The 25,193-nt window shown below is 48.9% G+C and overlaps 1 protein-coding gene across 1 annotated transcript in view; it reads right to left on the bottom strand.

Annotated features, from left to right (window-relative positions):
* BAG4 (BAG cochaperone 4) overlaps positions 1-25,193 on the bottom strand; it is a 125,291-nt gene that overhangs the window by 46,087 nt on the left and 54,011 nt on the right. The gene's annotated exons all lie outside the window — the stretch shown is intronic.

Raw genomic sequence — 25,193 nt, 5'->3', positions numbered from 1 at the left:
ACACCCTCGCCCCACTCAAGAAACCTGCAGCCAGCCACACCAGCAAGATAGCCACCTGGTTCACCGAAGAACTCCAGACCTCCAAACGCACCTGCCGGAAACTGGAGAAGAAATAGCTCCACGAACGAACACCGGACAGCCACACAGCCCACAAAGACGCCACCCGCAGACACCACCATCTCATTCGACTCGCCAAGAAATCTTCCTTCAAAACCCGCCTGGACAACAACGCACACGACAGCAAAGAGCTCTTCAGCATCGTGAAGGAACTCCAACCCTAGCGCCAATGCCAATGACATCCCACCCTCCCAGGAACTGTGCGACTCGCTGGCCACCTTCTTCCACCGCAAGATCGCCGACATCCACGATAGCCTAAACACCACGACCAGCCCGACAACTCCAGTCCCCACACCACCTGCGAACCCCACCCGCCTCAACAGCCTGACCTCCTGGACCAACGTCAACGACGACGAAACCCGCAAGACAATGAACTCCATCCACTCAGGATCACCGTCTGACCCCTGCCCTCATCACATATTCAACAAAGCCGACGCAGCCATCGCACCCAAACTTCGGAAAGTGATCAACACCTCCTATGAGAGCCACATTCCCGGAAAGCTGGAAGCACGCCAAGATCAACGCCCTCCTCAAAAAACCCAAGGCGGACCCCAAGGACCTCAAGAACTTCCGGCCCATCTACCTGCTCCCGTTCCCGGCGAAGGTCATCGAGAAAATCGTCAATACACAACTGACCCGATACCTCGAAGACAACAACATCCTGGACCCATCCCAGTCCGGATTCCGAAGAAACCACAGCATCGAGACAGCCCCCATCGCCGCCACAGACGACATAAGGGCCCACTTGGACAACGGCGAAACATCGGCCCTCATCCTCCTGGACCTGTCAGCTGCCTTCGACACGGTCTGCCACCACACACTAAAGCCACGCCTCCAAGAAGCCGGAATCCAAGAGAAGGCCCTGGACTGGGCCACTTCTTTCCTCTCCAACAGAACCCAGAGCGTCCGTCTCCCCCCCTTCCACTCCAACGCCACCGACATCATCTGCGGCATACCCCAGGGCTCTTCCCTCAGCCCGACGCTGTTCAACATCTACATGGCCCCCCCCTCGCCCACGTTGCCCGCCAGCACGACCTCAACATCATCTCCTACGCCGACGACACCCAGCTAATCCTCTCCCTAACCAGGGACCCACACACCGCCAAAACAAACCTCCACGAGGGAATGAAGGCCGTCGCAGATTGGATGAGGAACAGCGGACTGAAGCTGAACTCGGACAAGACGGAGGTCCTCATCCTCGGATCCACCCCCTCAGCTTGGGACGACCTCTGGTGGCCGACCACGCTAGGAACAGCACCGACACCCACCGACCACGCACACAACCTGGGCTTCATCCTCGACTCCTCCCTCTCTATATCGAAGTAGGTCAACGCCGTCGCCTCCTCCTGCTACAACACCCTCCGCATGCTCCGCAGGATCTACAAGTGGCTCCCCACCAAAACAAGAAGAACAGTGACCCAGGCCCTCGTCAGCAGCAGGCTAGACTACGGCAACGCACTCCACCCGGCTGGTCTTTAACGTCCCTCGCCGCAGCCACATCAGCCCCCCCACCTGAGAGACCTACACTGGCTCCCCGTCGAAAAGAGGATTACCTTCAAGCTACTCGCCCACACACACAAAGCCCTCCACAACACTGGACCAGCCTACCTCAACGGCCGACTCAGCTTCTACACCCCCACCCGCCGGCTCCGCTCCGCCAGCCTCACCCATGCCGCTGTCCCCCGCATCCAACGAACAACCGCCGGTGGAAGATCATTCTCCTTCCTCGCCGCCAAGACCTGGAACACCCTCCCCACCCACCTGCGGCAGACCCAGGACCTGCTCACCTTCAGAAGACTCCTCAAGACCTGGCTCTTCGAACAGTAGCAGCACCCCTCCCCCTCCCGCCCAGCGCCTTGAGACCCTCATGGGTAAGTAGTGCGCTTTATAAATGCATTGATTGATTGATTGATTGGTTGGTGTAGGCTGCCAGCATTTTGGATTTACAAGTGTTAGTTTTGTCATGGCTTTGGTAAACTGTCATTGCTGGTGTACATGTCAGGCCCTAGTCAATAAAAAAATAAAAAACAACATTGCCTAAAAGCAAGCTCTCAAGCCCATAGATGTTCCTGGCAATGAACTGAACTACTTTATGTGCCGGTGTGGTATCTGTGAAAGCAGAATGCTATTGCTCATAATGAAATTAGTCAATGGCTGAAGTGGACTGACCCACTGCCCCATACTGTATGCTGTAGCTGGCAGAAAGAAAAAGTGAATGGTAACAGACCAATGGATGAAGAGAGCTGGCTGAAAGCCCCATAAGTGTAATATACATTCAGTTTTATAACAAGAGGTGTCGGCTATCATCAGGCCTAAAAAAAAAAGGGACGAAATTGCCTATACAGGACTGAAAGTTTACTGCAGACACATTTAAAGCCTTCACAGATGAGGATGAAAAAGACACCGCAGAGTTTTATAAAGGAAGCAAACGAGCAACTGAGCATCAAAAACCCATATCTATTTTAGAAGAAATTGACAAGATCCCTATATTTTCACCAATCTCTTGCAGGCTCATTAAGTTAGCGACAAATTGGGAGTGACATTCAGATGGATCGAGGAATGCATACGAATAATAAGACTCCTATTTCATCTATGGTGTGCTGTAATATTTTTTTTAAAGTGATCGTACACTTTGTGTTTGACATTTTACCAACTTTTTAATAGCGGCAGATTTAAGAAGATATAACTTTAAAACAGCACTCGTCAGTACAGCAAAAGATCAAGGACCTCTGCCGGTAACAATCATGGTAAGGATATGGTCTAGTATGTTAAAAACCCACAAACCTTTAACATCTGGACCCAGCTAAAAGGTCCGTGCAGAGGACTGGCGTATTTGATGTCATCAGACGAGATGAATACCAATAACTAAGTGAGACATGTGGACTCCCAAAAGATGAGACACAAAGCTGTTCCTAACTCATGAATCAGTTACAGGCACAGACATAGGACTGTTACTCAATCTTCAACGTGATACAGTCTGAAATGAGCAGTAAAGTGATATTACTTAAAATGACTCCTTGCTGGAGCATCCAAATCATGCACAAAGTGGTTTGTGGCATTTCCTGTCCTTTGATTGTACTGGGAGGAGAGCTAATAAAACTGAACCTTTATAAAGTAGCAACAATGATGCCATGACATTCCTCAGTTAGTCACTGGAGCTCCTCCACCACCGGATAGCAGAGCCAACAAAGATGGCAAAGTGTCATCCATAAAACCAGAACTCCAACAAGAGATTTTGTTGCTGAATACCTAGGTATCTTTCGTTATTGAAGTAGTTATTTATTGTTACTTGAAGCCACACAGACCCACGTGTGGAAACTTGCAATTTTTAATTTTAAGAAGAAGAATTTACAAGTCTGGGCCTCACAGACTATGAACCATGAGAGGGGCGGGGCAGAATTGTGCTTGTTACATGAACACAAAGTGGTAAAAGACTACCACAATTAGATGAACATTTAGGTTTGCAATGGTGTGCCAGAAAAAAAAAAAAACATTTTTCATGCTACATATCTACCCGATTAAACGTTATTTATTTTGGGGATAGAGCTCCGCCATTTTAATTCAATCTAATGATTGTGCACATTTGACTACTCTTCCCCCCCACCCCCACACAATAAAAAAAAAAAAGTAATCTTGACGGGCTCAAAGATAGCCACCTTCTTTTGGAGCTGTGCCTACTGGCTCTTCCATTGTGTCTGGCTGCCTTCTCCTAGGGTTTTAGTGAGCCAGGACCTTATGCTGACAAATATATAGAGGTCAGAGCGAGATGGCACGGAGCATAGTCGCAGTGTGGGAGACCTTGGCCAGGAAAGTGCAGTGTATTTGGTGGCCCTCTTAAACAGTCCACCTAAGGCAGCAGTGATGACTTCAAAATCCTGCAATCCCAATCTGTCCAGTGGAGCTGGTGCTGCAGTGTTAGGAGACCCCACTGGAAAGGGAGCTGATGAAGCCATTGCATCAAATGATGGGTGTGTCTTAACTGGAACCACAGCAAAGGTTGAAGGGGAATGTCGGGCAGAGGGAGGCTGAATTGAGAGGAGGCTGCAGATCGGAGTCAGTGGGACTCCTGCTGTGGACAAGAGGACCCAAGGCCAGCATAATGATGGTGGGAAGCAGGAATGATGGCCATATGAGCCCATGGGTCTCTTTTGCTCTAAAGACTGGCAAGCTGCAAGACATGCCTTCTGAAGTAAGAGTGGGGCCATCTCAGGGAGATTCAGCCTGGCTATATGCTATACAAACAAGAGTGGCCAGGCAGATTTATTTAAGCCAAGCTCGACTGCACAGAAAGAACACGAGGTGCCCGAGCTTGGAGGACTTCCCAACTGAAAAGGAGAAAGGGGAGAAAAACTACTTGTGGGCTCCATGAACATACATACAGAGTTCACGCAAAGAAAGAACATCGACTTGAAAATAGAGGCACTTACAGAGTGATGCCTATGGGACAGTCACGTCAGAAATAGAAGTGATACATTGATGATATGAAAAAAAGTTACCATCACTGAATCCTTCAAAGGAGGTTTGCAGGACTTCTGTAGCTGTGTGACGCAGATTAACATACATATGGAGTCAAAGCTGGAAATGCTTGAGGACGAATGGAGGAGGAACCGCGTCCGAATTAAGCTCGAAGACACAGAGCCGTCGTCCTAGAAGGCCAGTAAGCAGTGCCTCGATACTAATAAAGAAAGCCTTTGGACTGCCTACTAAAATCACTGGTGACTGAGAGAAAGGTGCAAGCACAGTGATGCTGCTTTTGAGTCACTCGGGCGACAGGGATCAAATCCCTGGTGCCCCAATGACAATAAGAGCGGTGGAGTACAAAAATCTGACAACGTATTTGGTCCCAGAACTCAGCCCAATGACACTGGGCCCTTTTAAATAAAAGTATTGCGAGAAAGTGCCTCTTGACATGGTTAGCTCCCACTTTTTGCCTGGTATTCCAAACGGTTTTGATTGTAATGCACAGGGTACATGCCAACCAGGCCCACTGTGCCAGTGCTTCTTCCCTAAAACTATCACGCAATTGGCCCTTCAGTCCCCTTGTATGTCCCTAGTAAATTGTACCTGGGTACCTAGGGCATTGGGACTGAAGGGGATCCCCTAGGGACCCCTCACCTAGGCCCTGCAGACTGCCACTGCAGCATGCAATGCCTGGTGCTAATAAAACTACAAAGTCAACATGGCACACTGCCTGTGTGGCATGCCAACTTGCACTGCTGAAGATATAGGTAAGTCACCCATCTAGCAGGCCTTCCAGACTTAAGGCAGGGTGTGGAGAAGTGTGGCTCACTGGTTAGAGGAGGCAGACCTGGAAGCAGAGGTCAGCCCGGGACCAGGGTTCAATTCCCGGCTCGGCTGGGTCTTGAGTCCATAAATGTCCATGGACTCGATAATTCTCGCTCCAGTGCATACTCGATTCATGGGTTCACACTCTGCGACTCTGGGCAATAGCTTGCTTAATCTCCACATGGGCCCCTCGCGGCGGGATGCCTGGCTTTCACCTTGCGGATGACCTGCCGGGTTATCTCACAGGGGAATACCAGGACGGGTTCCATAAGCAAGCGCTTAGAGACCGCTTGGTGATTTGCGCTATATAAATTCCTGCACATTTACTATATCACAGGTGTGGGCATATTTGCATGATCAGATATGCCCCTACAATATATAAGTCACGTGTTTGATAGTGTAAGTGCCAGGGAAGCCATAGAGAGTACATGGGCTGGAAACTTGACAACTCTAGTTCCCCAGCACCATGATGGCTTCTCTGAAACCAGGAGTGTTTGGTGCCAAACTATTCCTCTCAAACTCACGCTTATGCTCGTGTGGGATTTATTTAACCATGTACTCTGAGGTGCCTCCTGAAAACCTACTAACCATGGTGTGGTTACAGAATAGGTGTAGGCTGCCTGCTCCATCAAACAATTTTCATGACCCCTTGGTCAAGAACCTCTGCTCTCTGGGACCAGAAAAATACACATCCTGGGCAGAGGTGACACTTCCTCCCCAAAGATGGGCACACTGCTCGAGAGGGAAGCTTCAAACGCATGCCACCTTTGTAATGCGACCCCCAGCATCTGCTGCTAGCAGGAGATGGCAGCCCCTGGTTTACATCCCCACTTTGGGCAGAAAAACCGACGGGAAAACCTAGGAAGGTTAGGTGGTGTGCCCATCTCAGCCAACTCCGCCCCTAAGGTGGGAGAGGCGAGGTGAAGCACATCTTTCAGTCCCTGACCCTTCAAGTCAGGGCTAGGATTACGCCCTTTATTTATTTATTTTGAAGGTTTTATATAGCGCGAACAAGACTCTTGCGCGTATCAGAGCGCTTAACAGGTAGAAAGAAGGCAAAGTTTAGTATACACAGAAAACAGACAATAAAAGAAATATAATGACTAGACAGAGTTCAAGTGAATTTAGCCATGAGGATAGCTTTCATTTCTCTTTTGAAGGAGGAAGTGGAGGGGTTCATTCTTGTTTCACTGGGCAAAGCGTTCCATATCTTCGGAGCCATACCAGAGAAGTTTTTTTCTTGGCAAATCGTTGAGGTTGTAGGAGAAGGGTTTTGGCGATCCTAGAGGCTCTGTTGCCTGCAGAGAGAACCAGTTTCTTTGCTAGGTATTGTGGGGTTTTGTGGTAGAGGGCCTTGTGCGTCAAGCAGGCGATTTTTAGGTGAATTCTGGCTTCAAACGGGAGCCAGTTGATGGCTCTCAGGTCAGGGGAAATGTGAGCGTTTATATTAGATCCTGTGATGAGTCTAGCGGCTGAATTGATCATGGCTCTTAACGGTGCTGTTGAAAATCTTGGGAGGCCGCATAGGGTAACTGCTCCATATTCCACTCGGGGGATTACTAGGGCTTGAACTGCTTGTTTGAAATCGTGTGCAGGCAGAAATGGTTTCAGTTTTCGCAGGGTCTTAAGCTGGAAGTTAGGGTCTTTAGTTGGAAGTTAGCTCCTTTAGTTGAGGTGCTGATGTGTTTCTGCATCTTTAAGTTACTGTCTTGCGTTATCCCCAGAGATTTCGCTGAGTCGACTAGGAGCGGTTGTCCATTGAGAGCTGTTAGGTGTTTCATCCTGTCCAGGATAGTGTGGGTTTTGTTCGGGGGGGGGGGGGGGGGGGCCATTAAAAGGAATTCCGTTTTGAGAGAATTCAGTTTCAGATGGTTTTCTGCCAACCACGTTTGGGTTTTTGTAGTGTGGTGTTCAGCGATTTGATGTCCTCTAGTGAGTGTATCTTGATGTATATTTGTGTGTCGTCTGCGTACATGTGGAAGTGTATCTTGGTGAGGCTGAGGAGATCAGTAAGAGGTTCCATGAAAAGGTTGAACAAGGTGGGTGAGAGGGAGGAGCCTTGAGGGACTCCTAATGTGACTGGCATGGGGTTGGACAAGGATTCGTTGACCTTGAATCTTTAGGATCTGTTTTGGAGGAAGGAGGCGAACCAGTTAAATACATTTCCAGATATTCCCATTCTGTGTTTCAGGAGGTCAAGTAGGTTGTTGTGTTTGACGGTGTCAAAAGCGGATGACAGGTCGAGTAGGATTAGTAGACCAGCTTCATTTTGGTCTAGGATTTTGAGCGTGTCGTCTACTACATGAGTCATGGCTGATTCGGTGCTGTGACCTGCTCTGAAGCCTGATTGAAATTGGTTCAGCAAGTTGTATCGATCAATGTGACTGTTCAGCTGTATGTTAACACATTTTTCCAGGAGTTTCGCTAACATAGGGATAATAGACATCGGACGATAGTTGTTGGGGTCCGAGGGGTCCGCCGTGGTTTTCTTAAGGATAGGTGAGACCTGCCCAATTTTCAAGATGTCAGGGATGGAGCCTTGAAGGAGGGAAGTGTTAATGATCTTGGTCCAGCTGGGTAGTAGGAGAGGAATGAAGTCTTTTAGGTAGTTCGCAGGTAGCGGGTCAGTGAGTGAAGTGATTTTAATATGGAGTCTTCAGAGTAAATGTCAAAATGGGACCATGTTGCATTGTTTTTTAGTTTAAATAATGGGCGGATATTGGCTAGGGCAGCATCCAAGGGGAGTGTAGGGCTCTTAGTCAAATCTGAAATGGATTTAAGGTGAGTAGGTCCAATTTAATGGATTCTGTCTTAGAGGCGAAGAAGGAAGCAAACTCCTCACAGTTGGGTAGAGAGGGTGGGCAGGCGTTGGGGACAATAGGTAGGCTTTTAGCTTGGGTTTTGATAAGGTCAAAAAGCTTTCTGGGGCGGTTCTTGGCAAGGTCTAGTTGAGACCTGAAGAAATCTGTTTTTGATCTTTCTAAAATAGGCATTTCTGGATGTTCTTAGAGTTTGGAGGAGGTCCGTTGAGGGAGTCTCTCTCCAGCGGCGTTCAATTAATCTAAGCGAGCGTCTGTCATCATTTAGCCTCCCATCGTACCATGGTTTGGAGTCTTTTGCGGAGGTTCTTTTCAGTTGCAATGGGGCCATTTTGTCAAGCAGGTTGTTCATGGAGCGAAAGTAGTGATTTGTCAGCCCCTGTACATCATTCATGTCTTCCGGGGGACGGAGAGGGTTTGCTAAGGATGAGATGTTAGATCCGATGTTTTTCAGGTTTCTCTTCCAGATCTTAGTTCTCAGGGGTTGTGTCGGGAGTCGTTTAAAGGATTCAAGGATTTGGAAAGTAATGATATGATGGTCAGACGAGTCGTATGGGAGTACCGAGTCAAGCTGTGTGGAATCCGCTTTGGAGATAATTAGGTCGAGTGTTGCACCCTTGTGTGTAGGGCTGTTGCAAATTTGAGTGAGATTGAGGTCTGTGATGAAGGCTTTGAGACTGTTAACCGCAGGGTCGTTCTGGTCGTCCCAGTGAAGGTTAAAGTCCCCTAAGAAAATTTGTTTAGTATGTTGATTGTCATTTGAAGCTAATATGTCCATGAAGTGTTCTGTGAAAGTGAGGTTATCTCCCGGAGGATGGTAGAAGGTGTGGAGAGAGCAGATTTGTTTGTTGTTGTTGGCGATGTTTAAGCATAGGTATTCGCAGGATGATATAGCAGGGGCATAGGAATTGGTCACAGTTAGGTTGGTCTGGTGTATGCAGGGTATCCCACCGCCTGGCCTGTCAGTTCTGTCAAGTCTGGTGAGGTCATAGTTAGGAGGTAACAAGATGTCCAGGATGGGAGTAGAAGTGCCCTTCCCACAAGTTGGGTAGCTATGCGCTATACAAGTGCCAATACAATACAATTTGGCTCCCCCAGACCGGGAAACTACTTCCTGATGACTTAAGAAGGACAAAGCAGACGCCGTGCAGCGAAGCCTGAAGATGCCTATTGACTTGGCCACAGCCCTACCGGCCTGTCGACAGCTTCAAAGATCCTGCAAAAGAAGACCATGCCTGTCCTGCACCCAGCGACATCCAGAACCCGAGCAAGACCGCCTGTCCTGAGACAAAGACCAAAGACTACAGAAAATAGCTGATCTGTCCCCAAGAAACCTACACGAAGGACTCCGGTGCCCTCTGATCCGCGAGTACTGCCCATCCTGCACCAGACGCCTTCCTCCCGTGTCCAGGTGGCCCACCGACCCAGAGCAGGTTCCCTAGGGATCCTCACCTCAAGTCCAACATTGGCTGACCCCTCCTGGATTCCACGACGATGCCTGCAGACTGAATCCAGAGGCTCCCCCCGACCGCAACCGGCTCCAGTAAGAAGAATCTGACATCAAAGAAGACCCCTGCACCTGAATCCCCTGGGCCTTGGTGAGCTGAACCGACAGTGCCCCTGCTACCCTCAACAGCTCAACTTACCTCTGTTATCACTGGTCTTCTTTCTGCATCCTCCGGTGCGACGCCTGCAGCCTGATTGTCAAACCAAGATGTCCCATTGAAAAGCATTGGGTGCCCGACACTGTATTTAAAACCCTGCACCCGACCACCCCTGTACCGCTGGTGGTGCAGGTTTGGTGCTGCTTTGTGGCCCTCCCTGTGCTTGCTCTAACTCCCAAAGCGTGGCCCCTGCAACTGATTTACCGACCTGCAAGCAGTGTGGCTCCGAGCACACCCAGTCTCCATTAAAACGCATTGGGCCCAGCTCTGTATTTGACCTTTATACCCGGCCGCCCCTGTGCAGATGGTGGTGCAGACTTTGTGCTTACCTGATCCTTGCCCTCTGCTTTCCTCCATAGGATAACATTGAACTGGTTGAAATGGCACTGTCAACTTTTAAAAGACTAAAGTATTTTTTCTGAAAACCATAACTACCTTCAATTCAATTCAATAATACTTTATTTGGTTACATGAATAATATAACCATAAAAGCACATAGAAAATCATTTATACATTAGAATACATGATAAGAACTACGTAAAAACAAAGAAGTAAATATATAAGCTAAATTTCATCTGTTATTATCACATTAAAATCGATTTCCTTGATCTAAAAAAAAAAGTTTTTAAAGTTGTTACAGAGGCTACAATAAAAGCTGTCTCTAATTGTTTAAGTACCAAAAAAGCTGGGCGACAGAACCTCATTCCCAATTCTTTTTTTGTTACCAACTTTGTATCATTCCCAATTCTTTTAAAACAGGGACGATCCATGTTTTTCTCTGCAAGATATAAAATTTACAAAAGAATAACACATGTATAGTGGACTGGTCAGAGGTGCCATCACATGGGCATTTGCAGAGCTGTTTAGACCAGTCATTAGCAACAGGAAGAGTTATTAATCTATAAAAAGTACCCAGACGAGAACGCACAAGTAAAAATCGATCATAATCACTCATAGAGAGTCGTAAGTAGGGTTGGAGACTAAAAGTTGTTAATATAAGAGTGTGTGCCTGGACCGAGGATTTATTCAGCTCAGTACACAGGCTCTGTTCCGACAGGTAATTCAAACAGGTATTCTTTAAATCTTTCCTGCTCATCCCGACCATAGTTAGCGGTTTATCATAAAAATCATGAAGACCTATATTATATAAAAATGATTTAACATATGCCAACCATCCGATTCTTAAAGCCCCGTCCAGGCCCCTCCAGTCTTCTAAAACTCTCCTGTTAAAACTTGTCTTCTCTGTTATCCATATCCTGTGCCACAATAGGACAGGTTGAATCCTTATAATATCTTCCAAGTATACAAGTCCTAGATCAGTGTGACAAACAAAGGAGGAAGTACTATTAGGAACCATCAATAAGAATTTCAGAAACATGTTTTCAACAACCTGGAGTGAGCCCAAGTCCGCATATCCCCATATGCCTGCTCCATACATTGCAACGCTGACGCATTTCGCTTTGTAGATATCTAAAAGTTCCAGTGTTGGGCGTCTACCCAATTTCCTACTGAAATTAGATAGAGCAGATAGGGTCTTAATGTATAGCAGTCTCCTTGCTTTGACAGCCTGCACCCATGAACCCGTACGATCAAACACTATCCCCATGTAGGAAAATATATTTGTAGTTTACATCCATTTTTTATCAATATAGATAGATTTAGTCTTTATGTACCCTGTCCCACAGTTCATTATAAAAGTCTTAGAAGAATTAATTGCGAGACCTCTCTCAGACATAAAATTAGCAAAGCTGTCCGAACTCAAGTATACAAGTCTAGTCTTTCTGCTGTCTCTGTATGTTGCCGGTGATGTGGCGCCCCTGATGTTTGGGTGAAACGATCTGTCTTGCGTGACCTTGTTATGTTTTCAATAAACAAAAAAAGATTAATAAAAAACAAAAATTTGCAAAGCTGGAAACCACCCTTTGCAGTCCCAACGGGGTGCGTGCCATTAAGACCTCATCGTCCGCGTATAATAATGCGGGAATGGGGCGCTTACCAACCTCAGGTACATCTTTACATTCTTACACTAAAACCTTTTCAATATTATTTATGTACAGAGTAAAAAGAAACGGTGCAAGGACGCACCCCTGCCTAACACCACGTTTCACATTAAAGTGTCCCGTGCATTCTCCACCCGTTCCAAGCCGTACCCGTGCCCTCGCCCTCAAGTAAAACTCTTATATAGGAGATTAAAACTAATTCGACGCCAAATTCTTCTAAAATAGGCCACAGCTTATTATGGTTTACGCAATCAAATGCCAATGACAAGTCGACAAAAGCCATATACAAAGGCCCCTCTTTTGCCTGGATATACTTATTCATTAAAATATTTAAGTTTAAGCCCTGCTCAATCGTACCTAATTTTTTACGGAAGCCGAATTGTAAGTCGCTTATCACCGCCCACTCTTCTGCCCAATCCTGGAGCCTGTTCAATATGACCCGGCCTACTATTTTTACTGTTGAATCTAACAACGATATTGGTCGATAGCAGGCTGGATCATTCCTGTCCCCTTTTTTAAATATTGGGACGAGGATGGATTCATACCATGTTGGAATAAAACCAGTCGAACTTGATTCATTAAATACTTGTGTCAATAGAGGGCTCCATAAAGCAATATTTTTTTTTTTTTTTTTTTTAAACCTTTATTACAAATTTCAAAAAATATACAGACACGGGCCTACAACCTCCAGGCCGGCCGCCAACAAATGACATAATCATAACCACACCAATACAAGCAACAACAACAAATAACCAAGTTGCAGAGTAGTGTCACTGGCGGCGTTGAGAGGTCGCAAACATCACATATAGCGGTTTCATTTTAAGTGATGAAAAACAAACAAACAACGAACAAACCCACAAGGCAGCAAAATTCGAAGTGGCAAAAGGTGCTCATCACAGCAGGGAGGGATCCATAGAAGGACAGTAACAGGAGGGGGGAAGGGGGGCAGGTGGCAGAGACAAAATTATCACAGTAGAACAGGATCGCAGGAATGTGCAGACTAAGGGGACAAGGCATCATCCGGGTCCCGCGTGAGGGGTGGGGTGCAAATTCCTCCGCGATAGGAGTTCCAGGGACCCCACACCGTTTTCCATTTCCCGTCTTCTCTCGAAACATGCACCAGTCCATATTTTCCTTCCAGGCCAAGACCGTGGGTGGCCTCTGGGAGCCCCACAACCGTGCAATGTCACGCTTGGCCACCATATATCCCAGTGTCACCCACCACATTTGCGCCACCGTATAATCATTTGGTTCCCATACATTCAACAGACACTTCCTCGCCTCCGGGAGCAACGCAACATGCGTGACTGCCTGCAGCACAGCATGCACACCACGCCAGAACCGAGTCACCTCCGGACACTCCCACAGAACATGGAGAAAAGTCCCCGCCATACCACACCCACGCTTACACATCCCATCCACCGCATAACCCATACGCATCAGGCCAGGTCCCGTGACATACACTCTATGAAGTATCTTAAGCTGGACGAAGCGAAGTCGGGCCGGTATGGCCACCTCTTTCGGGGAGGCCACCGCCGACACCCAATCCTCGTCATCCAGCTCCAGTCCATCAGCAACCCAAGCATCCCGAAGGGCGGTTAGCAGCCCCGACCGGTCGTTAATTAGCTTCTTGTAGATCAAGGAGATAGTGCTATCCGGCACATACCCGTCAAGCACTATCTTCCAACGGGGAACACACCGGGATAGACGCAACCTCCGGGAATACGGAACGCAACGCGTGCCGAATCTGTACATATCGGAAGTATTCCCTATCGTGCAAGTGATACTCAGCTTTCAGCGCATCAAACGTTTTAAATCCCTCTTTCGTCCAGAGATCACCCACTCTACTGATGCCGATCATGTCCCACTTCTCGAAGCCTTTCGTCGACCACAAACCACCCAACCGCTCGGAGGCATATAATGGCGTCACCCGGGTCAGCCGATCTCTCCACCACATCGCCGCGCTCGCCGCATGCCACACCCGGACCGCAACCCGAGTCCGGCCTGTCAAGCGCGCGTCAATCGACCTGGAATAGAGCGCCCGATTATAGTCGCCGCCCGGCAATAACAGTTTGTCCATCTCAAAGGCCGGGTTGAGGGCCGGCCCGTAAAGCCCGTGATTTATCGCCGCCAACTGGGAGGCCCAATAATACCGTTTGATGTCAGGGAGGGCAACCCCCCCGTCATACCACGGGAGCGTTAGCTTGGCGAGAGCAATTCGCGGCCTCCCATCCCAGAACAATCGGCGCTGGAGACCCTCAACCTCCCGAAAAAAACTAGCAGGCACGACATCCATCGTGTTTTGTAAGGCATATAAAAACCGCGGTAGCGACATCATTTTAAACAGCGCCGCCCGGCCAAGCGGCGAGAGCGGCAACTGCCGCCAACGCGCCACATCCGTCTTCAGACGCCGGAGAGGGGGGAAGTAGATTCTGCGTATACCGGGCCACAGGATCCAGAGTGACAAAAATACCCAGATACTTAAAACCCTGCTGGGCAACCTGAATAGGGCCACCCCGCGGAAGGATGGGGGCCTCCCCAGAGAGGACATAGACGCAGGACTTAGACCAGTTGATGACCAACCCGGAGTTACAGCCGAAGGAGCGCAGTACATCCACTAACACAATCAGCGACTCACGGGGGGATGCGAGGTACAAAAGAATATCGTCCGCATAAAGAGAAACACGATCCTCATATTCAGGAGTCCATCGGAGTCCACGAATCGAAGGGTGCCATCGCAACCATTCCGCCAGGGGCTCCATGGAGAGTGCAAAGAGGAGAGGCGATAACGGACAACCCTGACGCGTGCCCCTGCCCAGTTCAAAGGGAGCCGACACCCTACCGTTTACCACTACCTGAGCCAATGGTCCGCAATACAACAATTTCACCCAACCAATGAATCCCGGGCCAAACCCAAACTTTTCCAGCGTTGCCCAAATATACGGCCACTCCAGCGTATCAAACGCCATAGTCGCGTCCAAGGACGCCAAAATGGCCGGCTCACGAGTAAAGGGAACCCTCGCAAGCACCCCATGCAAACGCCGCAGGTTAAGTGCAGTATTACGATGGGGGATGAAGCCGGACTGATCCTGATGTATCAGATCACAGACCACACTAGCCAAGCGGGTAGCCAACACCTTGGCGAGGATTTTAGGTTCCGCATTCAGAAGCGATATGGGCCTATAGGACGTGACCTGGTCCCGCGGCTTCCCCTCTTTATGAATAACCACAATGGTAGCAAGGCGTTGGTCCAGCGGGAGGGAGCCCGCTGCACGGGCCGCGATAAACATATCGCGAAGATGAGGCGCTAGAGTGTCCGGACGCAGCTTATACAGTTCGATGGGGAGGCCATTAGGACCCATGGCCTTGCCGGAGGCAATTGACCGTATGGCCAGGGCGATCTCCTCAGACGTCGGAGGCGCGTCCATCAACAATTTATCATCGTCCGAAAGGGACGGCAACACAATGTCCCTGAGCATAATGCGGGAATCCTCCTCCGGGCGATCGGAGACCGGGGAGTACACCCCGCGGAAATACTACGCAAAGCAGTCAACAATTTCTACGGGATCTGTAACACACACACACCATCCACTCTCTCAACCTGCGGCACCACACGACTCGCTCTCTCCTTTTTATCCAGCCACGCGATCAGCTTCCCAGCCTTGTCACCCATGTCATACAAACGCCCCTGTTGCTCCCTACTCATACTCTTGGCAGCTTCAGTGACCAGAGCCTTGTAATCCGCTTGCTTGAGGCCAAGAACATGCAGTCTGTCTTCCGTAACACAACCATCCAATTCACCCTCCAGCTCAGAGATCTCGGATTCAATACGAACCACCTCCTCCCGCTCGCACCTCTTGGAGTTGGAGATGAGGGACAGGGCCTCTCCTCGAAGCACCGTTTTAAAAGCCTCCCATAGGAAGACAGCAGATGACACCGATCCCACATTGTCTTTGAAGTATCGCTCAAGAGATTTAATCAGGGCTGCACGAATAGTGGGATTACGCAGGTACCAGGAGTTAATCGGGACCACCCTCCCCTCCGTACCCAGGACAACATCAAAGTGTAACAAAAGGGGGGAGTGATCTGAAATTCCCCGGGCAAGATGGCGCACCTCCCCGATCCTCCCCGCCTGGGCCGATGGCATTAGAACATAATCAAGTCTCGAAAGGCTACCATGGGCCCCCGAGCGGAAAGTGTACTGTGTCTGTGCAGGATGTTTTAGCCTCCAGCAATCCACTAAACCCAGGGTGTCCAAAAGGCCAGCTAACCAGGTTTGGGCCCGGGGGAGGTCCCGCGGAGGGTAACGATCCTCGGCCCCCGAAACCACTGCATTAAAGTCCCCTCCCACCACTAGTACCCCCTCCGGCAGCCCGAGGAGAAAGCGCCCCAGGTCCGCAAAAGTGGTCATCTGCAAACCCGGCGGGACATATACAGATACCAACACAAGCACTTTACCCTCCCATCTGCCCACAAGTGCCGTGTAGCGCCCCCTGTCATCATGGAGCACCTCATCAACCTCCAATGGAAGAGAGGTTCTAACCAGTATGCCTACACCCCTCGAGCCAGAAGTGAATCCCGAGTGAGCCAAGAGGCGAAAGCCCCGCCTATTCATGGCACGGAAGGAATTACCAATGAGGTGTGTGTCCTGCAGGAACACAATGTCGGGAGAGATCCGTTTTAAAAACTGCAGGACCACCCCACGCTTTATCCTGTCCCCCAATCCGTTGACATTCCAAGAAAGAAGTCTCAGTCCCCTACCCCCAATCACAGCCAGCACCAATCAGCCCCCCCCCCCGGAGAGCACATGGATCATAGAACAACAATACTCCTGCCTTGCGATACAAACAAACAAAACCCAACCCCAACCCAACATACCAAGTAAAACTCCCTCCTCCCTGCACCCATGCGTGAGCCCAAACAGCCCCCCCAACTTGCAGTGTGCCGGTCACCCTCGCATAAACTAAACTACAAAAGAGACCCCCGGAGGAGGAAAGAGAACCCCCTTTAGACTCACCACTACCTCCAGGCAGGGGGGGAGAAAAGGAGAATATTCAAGTAGACCCTGAGCCCAATAAAAAGGTGGCACCCTCAAAGGTTAGTATCAAGATCAACACACTAGGCCCGGTCCGGTGGGCACTCGCCACCCGCGGCCCCCGTTCCCCCTCGATCAGGTGTCCCCGGCAAAGTGTCTATCCAATCTCCCACCGTCTCCGGACGGTCAAAGAAATGAGAGCGGCCCTCGAACTCCACCCGCAGCTTGGCCGGGAAGAGCATGGCGTACTTTAAGATCATCTGGCGGAGCCGCCGTTTAACGCCCATGAATCCCAGTCTCTGTTTCTGGACCGCCTGTGTAAAGTCCGGATAGAAATTCACCTCAGTGTTCTCGAGCTTGAGCGGCCCTTGTACTCTAGAAGCCTGCAGGATCGCATCTCTGTCCCGAAAGTTAAAGATACGGGCAATGAGAGGCCGCGGGGGAGCTCCGACCCTTGGCTTGCCACCAGGAACCCTGTGGGCCCTCTCCACCGCAAAAAAGTTGCTCAATCCCCTAGGCTTCAGTCGGTTGGAGATCAAATCCTCCACATAGAGATCCGCAGCCGAATCCTCCAACCCCTCAGGCACTCCGATAAGGCGAACATTATTCCGCCGGGCCCTACTCTCGGAGTCCTCCAGTTGCCGTTCAACGAGAGTACTGGCCTGCTGGAGCCGACGCATCTCCGTTTGGAGAGCAGCCACATCAACCGTCAGACTCGACGCGGTAAGGGCCAAAGAATCAACCCTCTCATTTGTTTGAGAGATCGACCCTGACGAGGTTGACATCAATCAGGACTGCGTCGAGTTTTTGCGACAAGGTGTCGAGCTGATGGCCCACCGCGGCCTTCACCTCCGCTATGGCGCCCATGATATCCTGCAGGGTCAGGTCCGATGGTAAATCCGGGGCATCTGCAGACCGCTCCGGAGACTTATGCGACCCGCCAGGAGACCCCCTCGGCAAGGTATAGCGGTCCATTACGTTAGCCTGGGTAGGGGCCCCGCGCCGGGTCGACTTGGCCTTCAGCCTCTCTCCATCCTGCTTCGTCGCCATCCCACTGCAGGCTGTGCCCCACGAGTCAGAAGCGGCGGGCAAACCGCCAATCACGAAGGCCCCAGCGGTCGCCTCCGAAAGATAGACCGGGTCCCGGCAGCATAGGCAGTGTCCCCAGCAGGCCAACCACCACACCTCGCGGAAGCGCCTAAACTGCGAAAGCGAGGAAGGCGAGCAGGCTCAAAAGCGAAAGTGTGGGGTACGCGCCCCTCCAGGTCCGTCGTGCCGTTGTTGTTCACTTTGCCACCGGGTCACCCCCCAACTCGAGTCCGGGGTCAGAAGTGAAGCGGGCCGCAAACTTCAAGCGATGCCCACCACCGTTCCCAGGGTCCAATTCAAAGACGGAAAACAGGCACCACCTCGGCTCAGTGTCACCAACAAAGTCCCCTCAACCAAATCAGGAGAAAGACAGGATAGATGTAGGAGGTCGCGGAGGTCCTCGGGAGCCTCGCACCTACGCGGCCATCTTGGTTGCGCGCTAGGCTCCTCCTCTCCATAAAGCAATATTAGCTTTAAAAATATCAACAGGAACACCGTCCGGCCCTGCTGCCTTACCTCCCGAACTTGCAGCAATGGCCAGTATTACCTCATTGAGCTCAAAGGACATTCCTTTCCTAGGCAGTAGGCCTTGGTCACCCTCAGTACCCCCCATTACATGTGTGTGTGGAGTTGTTGCATCATACAGTAGCAAGAAGTGCTCTATCCATTTATTCTCAGCAATAGCCACCTCAATAGTAGATACCGCCTTCTCTGTGAGAAAGGGAGCATTAACTGCTCTCCAGAATGCACAAGAATCTTTAGCAATTGATGCTTCATGGAGGGCTGTCCATGCTTCTGCTTTCAAATGATCTTTTCTACCTTTTAGAGCCTCCTTATACTCTTTCCGTGCCTCTCTAATTTTGTCCCCATCTTTAACCTCTTGATGCAGGGCATGCTTGAGGTTTCTATAGACCAGAGTACAGTTTGGATCACACCAGCCCGTTTTCGCTTTACAGTGATTCCTATGCTTTATATTGATAGTAAGCGCCTTTTTTTGTTTGTTTTTTTAAACTGTTTTTATTCGTCAACGAACACATATATTGCCGGCCCCTGTAGCCCCAGAGGTATCGGCCCAAGTAACACATTGATCAGGACATTGACAATTTTATCATAATAGGATACTTTGAATGCATTTCAGATGAAAACCAACTTCCCCAACTCTCCCCCCCCACCTCCCAACTCCCTCCCCTCGACCGCACCGTATTGCACCCAACCAACGACATCATGTATTGAGCATAAGCCGGACAACTCCATGTCCAGTCCCTGTGTGTACCCCCCCTTCCGGGGGAAACTAGATGCGCCCCTCCTCCCGTTCCTCCGGAACTGGGTCCAGGGGGAGACCCCTATAGTCTGCCCACCTCTTCCAAATCTTATAATGTTTACGGGGGCACCCCCTGGCTGCAAAGATGGGAAGCTCCAGGCCCATATTGAAGTCCAAACCCCTCTTCCACACATTCAGCAAGGGGGCGGTCGGCGCTTTCCATGCCCTGGCGATATCCCTCTTGGCCAGTGTGAGACCCAGCAGCAATAGGTGCCGCTTGTATATGTTGCCACCAATGTCCTCCATGATATGCAGGAGTGTCAGCCTGGGGTCCGCGGGAAGATCCCACCCCAACACCTCGGATAAACAAGCCAACACCCCTCTCCAAAACCGATACAGTGACCCACAAAGCCACACGGTGTGAAAGAAGGAACCCTCCTCCCGTCTACATCGGAGACACTCCGGAGAGGCAAACAATCCCACCCACAACAGCCTCCGCCAGGTATAGTAAGCCCTATGCAGATATTTCAATTGTATAAGACGGAGTCGGATAGCTATGGCTGCTCCCCGTGGCGAGGCAAGTGAATCTGTCCAGTCCGTCTCATCAAGGGGCCCAACATCGTTCTCCCATTTCCCTTTGAGCTGCTGGAGCGACGGGGCACTGTGGATAACTAGCGATTGATATATCTTGGAGATTTTCTTGTCATGGGGGTCCCCCTAAAAAGCTTCGCTTCCACAGGGCTGAAGTCTGCTATGGAGTCTAATCCCACTAGACTGGGGGAGAGTGCATGGCACAATTGTAGATATCTATAGAACTGCGTCCGGGGCATGCCGAACTCTTGTTGAAGATCCTGGAAGGACTTCAGAACACACCCACGCACCACATCACCTATGGTGGAGATGCCAATCTTATCCAACCCCTCAAACCCTGCCAGGGCCGTCAACTGCGGTAGCTGCCCATTGTGCCACAGTGGGGTCTCCCGCGTGAGCACGCCCCACCACCCAATGCGCGTCAGCGCCTGACGCCAAAGTTGGAAAACCACTTGCGTCACCGGTGGCAACCGCGCCCGACGGACCGCGGAATAGAGCAAGGTGTGAAGTGAGTGTGGGGCCATGAGCCGCCGCTCCACCGCATACGCCGGGTCTCCCCCCCCCTCCCATACCACCACTCGTTCAGCACCAGCAAGTGGGAGGCATGATAATATGAGAGCAGATCCGATGTTGCCAGACCCCCAGTATATGTTGAAAGGAAGCACATCCATAAGGCTACCCGCGCCACCCCGCCCTCCCACAAAAACTGCCCCAGAGTCTAGTTCACCTGACGAAACCACTCCGGCGGGATCGTATAAGGGGGATTCTGCAGCTGATACAGGAGGCGTGAAAGAGCCACCATCTTAAAAATCGCAGACCGGCCAAAGATAGTGAGTGGCATGCGAGTCCACAACTTGATGTCCTGACAAACCTGTTCCCACACGGGCACCACGTTTCGCCCCCAAGAAATTGCCGGAGTAGGTGATAAGAACACCCCCAGATACTGAAGCTCCCCCTCCGCGATACGCACCGAGGACGCCCATTCTTGCACCGGAGTCGGACCCCCAAGTACCCACAGCGTGGACTTCCGGGGATTCATAAAGAGACCCGACGTCTCACCGAAGATTTGCATGATCCGGAGCAGCCGGGGCCCCGTACGATCAAGGTTCGTCAGAAAAAAGAGGACATCATCCGCGTAAAGGGCTATCCGATCGGCCAAGCCAATTTCCCACTCAAATCCGGAGATCCGCGCGTCCATTCGCACCCATACCGCCAACGGCTCCATGGACAGGTCGAACAGATACTGGGACAGGGGACACCCCTGGCGCGTCCCACGCCGTATGGGGAACGGCCGCGAGGACGCCCCCGCCACCCTAACCGAGGCCGTGATCTCCGTAGAGAGAAGTAGCACATAAGACAGGAACCGTGGCCCGAAATTCAAGCGCTGCAGCAGTAGGAACAAATAGCGCCAACTAAGGGAATCAAACGCCCTGTCCATATCTGCCAACAATAGGGCTGCCGGGACCCCCAGTCGCTGCACTTCAGCAATCGCCACGTGGGCCCGCCGTATGTTATGTCGCGTGGCACGGGAGGGCATGAACCCTGCCTGGTCCGGATGGACCAGCGAAGCAATGTATGGCAGGAGGCGATTGGCCAAAGCCTTTGCCAGAATTTCAGCCTCCACATTGAGGAGGGAAATCGGACGATACGAGGCGTGCTCCCCCGGGGGCCTACCCGGTTTGTGGAACACTACAATCTCAGCATGCCTCCAGTCCCGGGGCAACAACCCACGCTCTCAGGCCTCCTCCACTACCGACGTATAATATGGGCCTAATGGTAGAAAGTACTTCTTAAAAAACTCGCTCGGGCCCGGAGCCTTGCCCGGGTTCAGGCCACCCAGAGCCTCCCCCAACTCCTCCGCCATCAGGTCCTGCATTTACTGGAATAAATATTGAGACTGCTGCTTTCACATAAACAGAAATGAATGTCATGTGCTTCTGTGGGAGTCAGCTGGGCAGCAGTGGAACTCTATATGGCCAGCTTTCCTTACTAGTTACTTACTCACTGAGCACCTTGATATATCTGAGAATTGAAATGCTGTGTTTCTTCCTATTCTTTGTCACTCTGCTTTCTACTAATCTTACCCATGACCAATCACCCCCAGTTGTCTGGATAGGAAAAAAATCCTTTAGAATGTCTAGGAATTTATTATGTTTAATTTTCAGTTATATTTGAGATGACTTGCATTCTTCAATGCTGAAATGGGTCTGCAGCACATCTCTCTAGGCCAGGCCTAAAAAGGTGTTGCAGAAGTTAATTGTTCCTGTTAAACAAACAAGTGCATCAGCCATTCCTCACACCTACTTTTCTCCCAAAAAATCTTTAAATCAGGATGGATATTCAAAGCAACGATCTATAAAATACCCAATTACTATGAGAAAAGCATACACCACTATAAATAAGCAACAGCTTTATTCCAGAAAGGCAATCAAATAGTAAGAATTATCAAAAATAAATATCACAATGAAACCAGTGTTATAAGAGGGACAGGCTAACACTTAAACACTGGCATGTCCTGTATCCCCAAAAAGCTAAACTACATGTTGAAATAAAAATCTATGTTGTTAATCCTGCTTTGCAGATTTAATTTGGTCTTCAATATAATCTGTATTCAAAAGGGAACAGAAAAAATTATCCTGGAAGAGGAAAGCAGGGTTTGAGACACTGTACGCTGGTGCATTGTAACTGGTCTCCTAGGTTCTGCTCTTCAAATCGTTAGGTAAGGTAAAGAGGAGGTTACTCCAATTCCAGAGTTCAGTCAATGTTGTATGCTGTAGAATAGAGGATGGCATCAGTCACTCTCCCAGGTCACAATACATCACTTTGTCGTCTGGCTGGCCTTTTATACTATTACTTATGCGACTGCTGCCCATTTCTATTGCAGTTGAATTATTGGAGAAAAAAATATTTAGGCCTGAACTTTCCTGTCTCCTACACCATTCAATTGGCTGAACTAAATATTCTCCCCTTCGGAGACTGATCCTCCTTAATGGTCCATTCTATCCAAGTGAGCAATGGTAGTGTTTAACTTTTGCTCCTCCTGACTTGTGTACTCTACTTTCCCAAATATATGGATAGACCAATAACGGGTCTCCGTCGCCACCACAGTGACCTTCCCCTTATGGCCCACAATCTTGCAAGCATTGGAGAAAATAGGATTGGTGCACTTCCACTCCCCATCTCAACCCATGGAAAGGCACTGCAGCCAGCACCTCTCTGTACTCTGGAACTGAAATCGATGCTGACCCTGGCGGCATTCCCAGCACTCTATTGAACACAAGCTTCAAATTCTCGCTGAGAAGCCGGCTGGATTCTGTGTCTGGCTCCTGCTTGGATGTCAGAAGCGACTTCTGATGCAGTGGCATCTTCCAAGCTCCCTCTGGTAAGTCTACTTCCCAAACGTCAGGGACACCCTTCCTGCTCAGGGTAGTCCCACCGAAAAGTAATGAGATTCAATATGGTGTTTTGAATAAAATACTATACACAGAAAGGATAAGCCAGATATTATAAGGAGGCTAAAAAGAACAAATTTCATTTAGATAAGTACATTGAGAACATATGAAAACTAAGCTTAAGAGGTCAGCACTGGATCCACTTTCTTCACACAAAATTAGAGCTAAAATGTCACTACAGAAATGGGCATTGGTTGTGTAACTCAAGACATTTAAGGATGGTGGACCTCGGCATAACTATAGAGCAGTCACGCTCTTCAGGTCACTTCCAATTCCATATTAAAAAGAGGAATTGATGTTTCAATGCATTTGGTGAGAGACAGGAATCACGGTGTAGAGAAGAAACACCAATGATTAAACTAAGGGAAAGACCTTATTAGTGGACTTATGGAATGTACTTATTTAATTGCAGTTTCAGTATAGATTTCCACTACCATAAAAAGTTGAACTATTGGACTTCAATACAAGGTAAACTTTGTTGTTTGACATTCTTTATTGTCAAGTAAAAGATAATTGCTTGAATTGATTAATTCTTGAGTCGCAAAACTCTAAGACTGGTATATCAACATGAGTTCTTTCATAGACAAAGACAGAAATCAAGTTTTGAAATGCACTGGAAGATATGGTATGATGCAAAGTGATTGATAAAATACAAATGAACTATAATGTTTGAATATTATTAAATTGAGAAAGCACTAACATAACTAAATGAAATCAATAAATCAGATAATGAGTAATTAGGTGTGGCTACGCCTGTGCTAGAGATACAATATGGGACTGTCTGGTATTAAAAGAAATTCTTACATTCAGTATAATTCTGAAATTGCTACTCCAATCATTCCTGATTTTAAGTTCTGCGGCAAACATTAAATGTGGGAAGTTGAGTGGCAGATTTTGGGAATCTATTCAGAATAGCAGACAGCAGGTGTCTATAATTCAATAAACCTAAAGTTTCAGGTTGGTAAACGTCAAGACATATTGAAGTTCAGGTACATAATTAAAAGGCTGAAAATATTTAATGATCCATACAAAAATTAGGTTTTTGCTTGTTTGGCATTGATTGATGGACCTACAAACTGCAGTGATTAATAAATACTAAAGTCCAAGTGGAAAACGTTCCTTTCATTCCCCTACTCCTGACCATATTGGGTGGTCACAGTTGTACATATAAAATGCCCAAGTCAAAACTCCCAGTGATTTTAAAACAGATCGATTGCTTTTCATACCAAACTCGTGAACAACAAAACAAGAAAATGTGCATGTGAAAAAATCATGCAAGCACAAAAATGATTAAAACATCCTACACAGAGAAAGACATTGGTTAGTTATTTGAATGATTGCAAATCTATTGAGGAAATTAAGATCTTGGCAACCCCACTAGAATCGACTCTGGTAGTTGCTGTTTACAAATGCTGAAGTTACTAATATCAATGTACCCACAGACCACCTCTGCAGCATATCAATGCTTTGTAACCTGCATAAACAGCATCAGAGATTGTCAATAGAATATTTCACTTGTTAAAGCAACATTAGGAATTTCACAAGTCCAGTCAAACAGGACAGATTACTCGTCCCTATGGCTCAGGGCAATAGTCCTACAGATTAGTGATTAACCGCTCATGGTGTCAGTCATAGGCAAGCTCAGGCACGTGGAGTTTCATTGGGCTTTGATTAAGCAACAAGAGCATAAAGGTATGTAGAAGTATTTCGCCACATACTTTAAAACCTTAGTTTCCTTTCTTCAGCTCTGCTCAGTAGCATTTATTAAATTGTACACTTCCAAAACCCATTCCAATTTACACAAAGAACGATGCATTTCTATATTAATTGCAAATACGGGTGCAACTAATTGTGTGAGCACACACTAGTCCACAATGAT

This window comes from Triturus cristatus, chromosome 11, assembly GCF_964204655.1.
Source record: "Triturus cristatus chromosome 11, aTriCri1.1, whole genome shotgun sequence".
In the NCBI taxonomy this organism is placed as follows: domain Eukaryota; kingdom Metazoa; phylum Chordata; class Amphibia; order Caudata; family Salamandridae; genus Triturus; species Triturus cristatus.
This window is presented reverse-complemented; position numbering and strand designations above follow the sequence as displayed.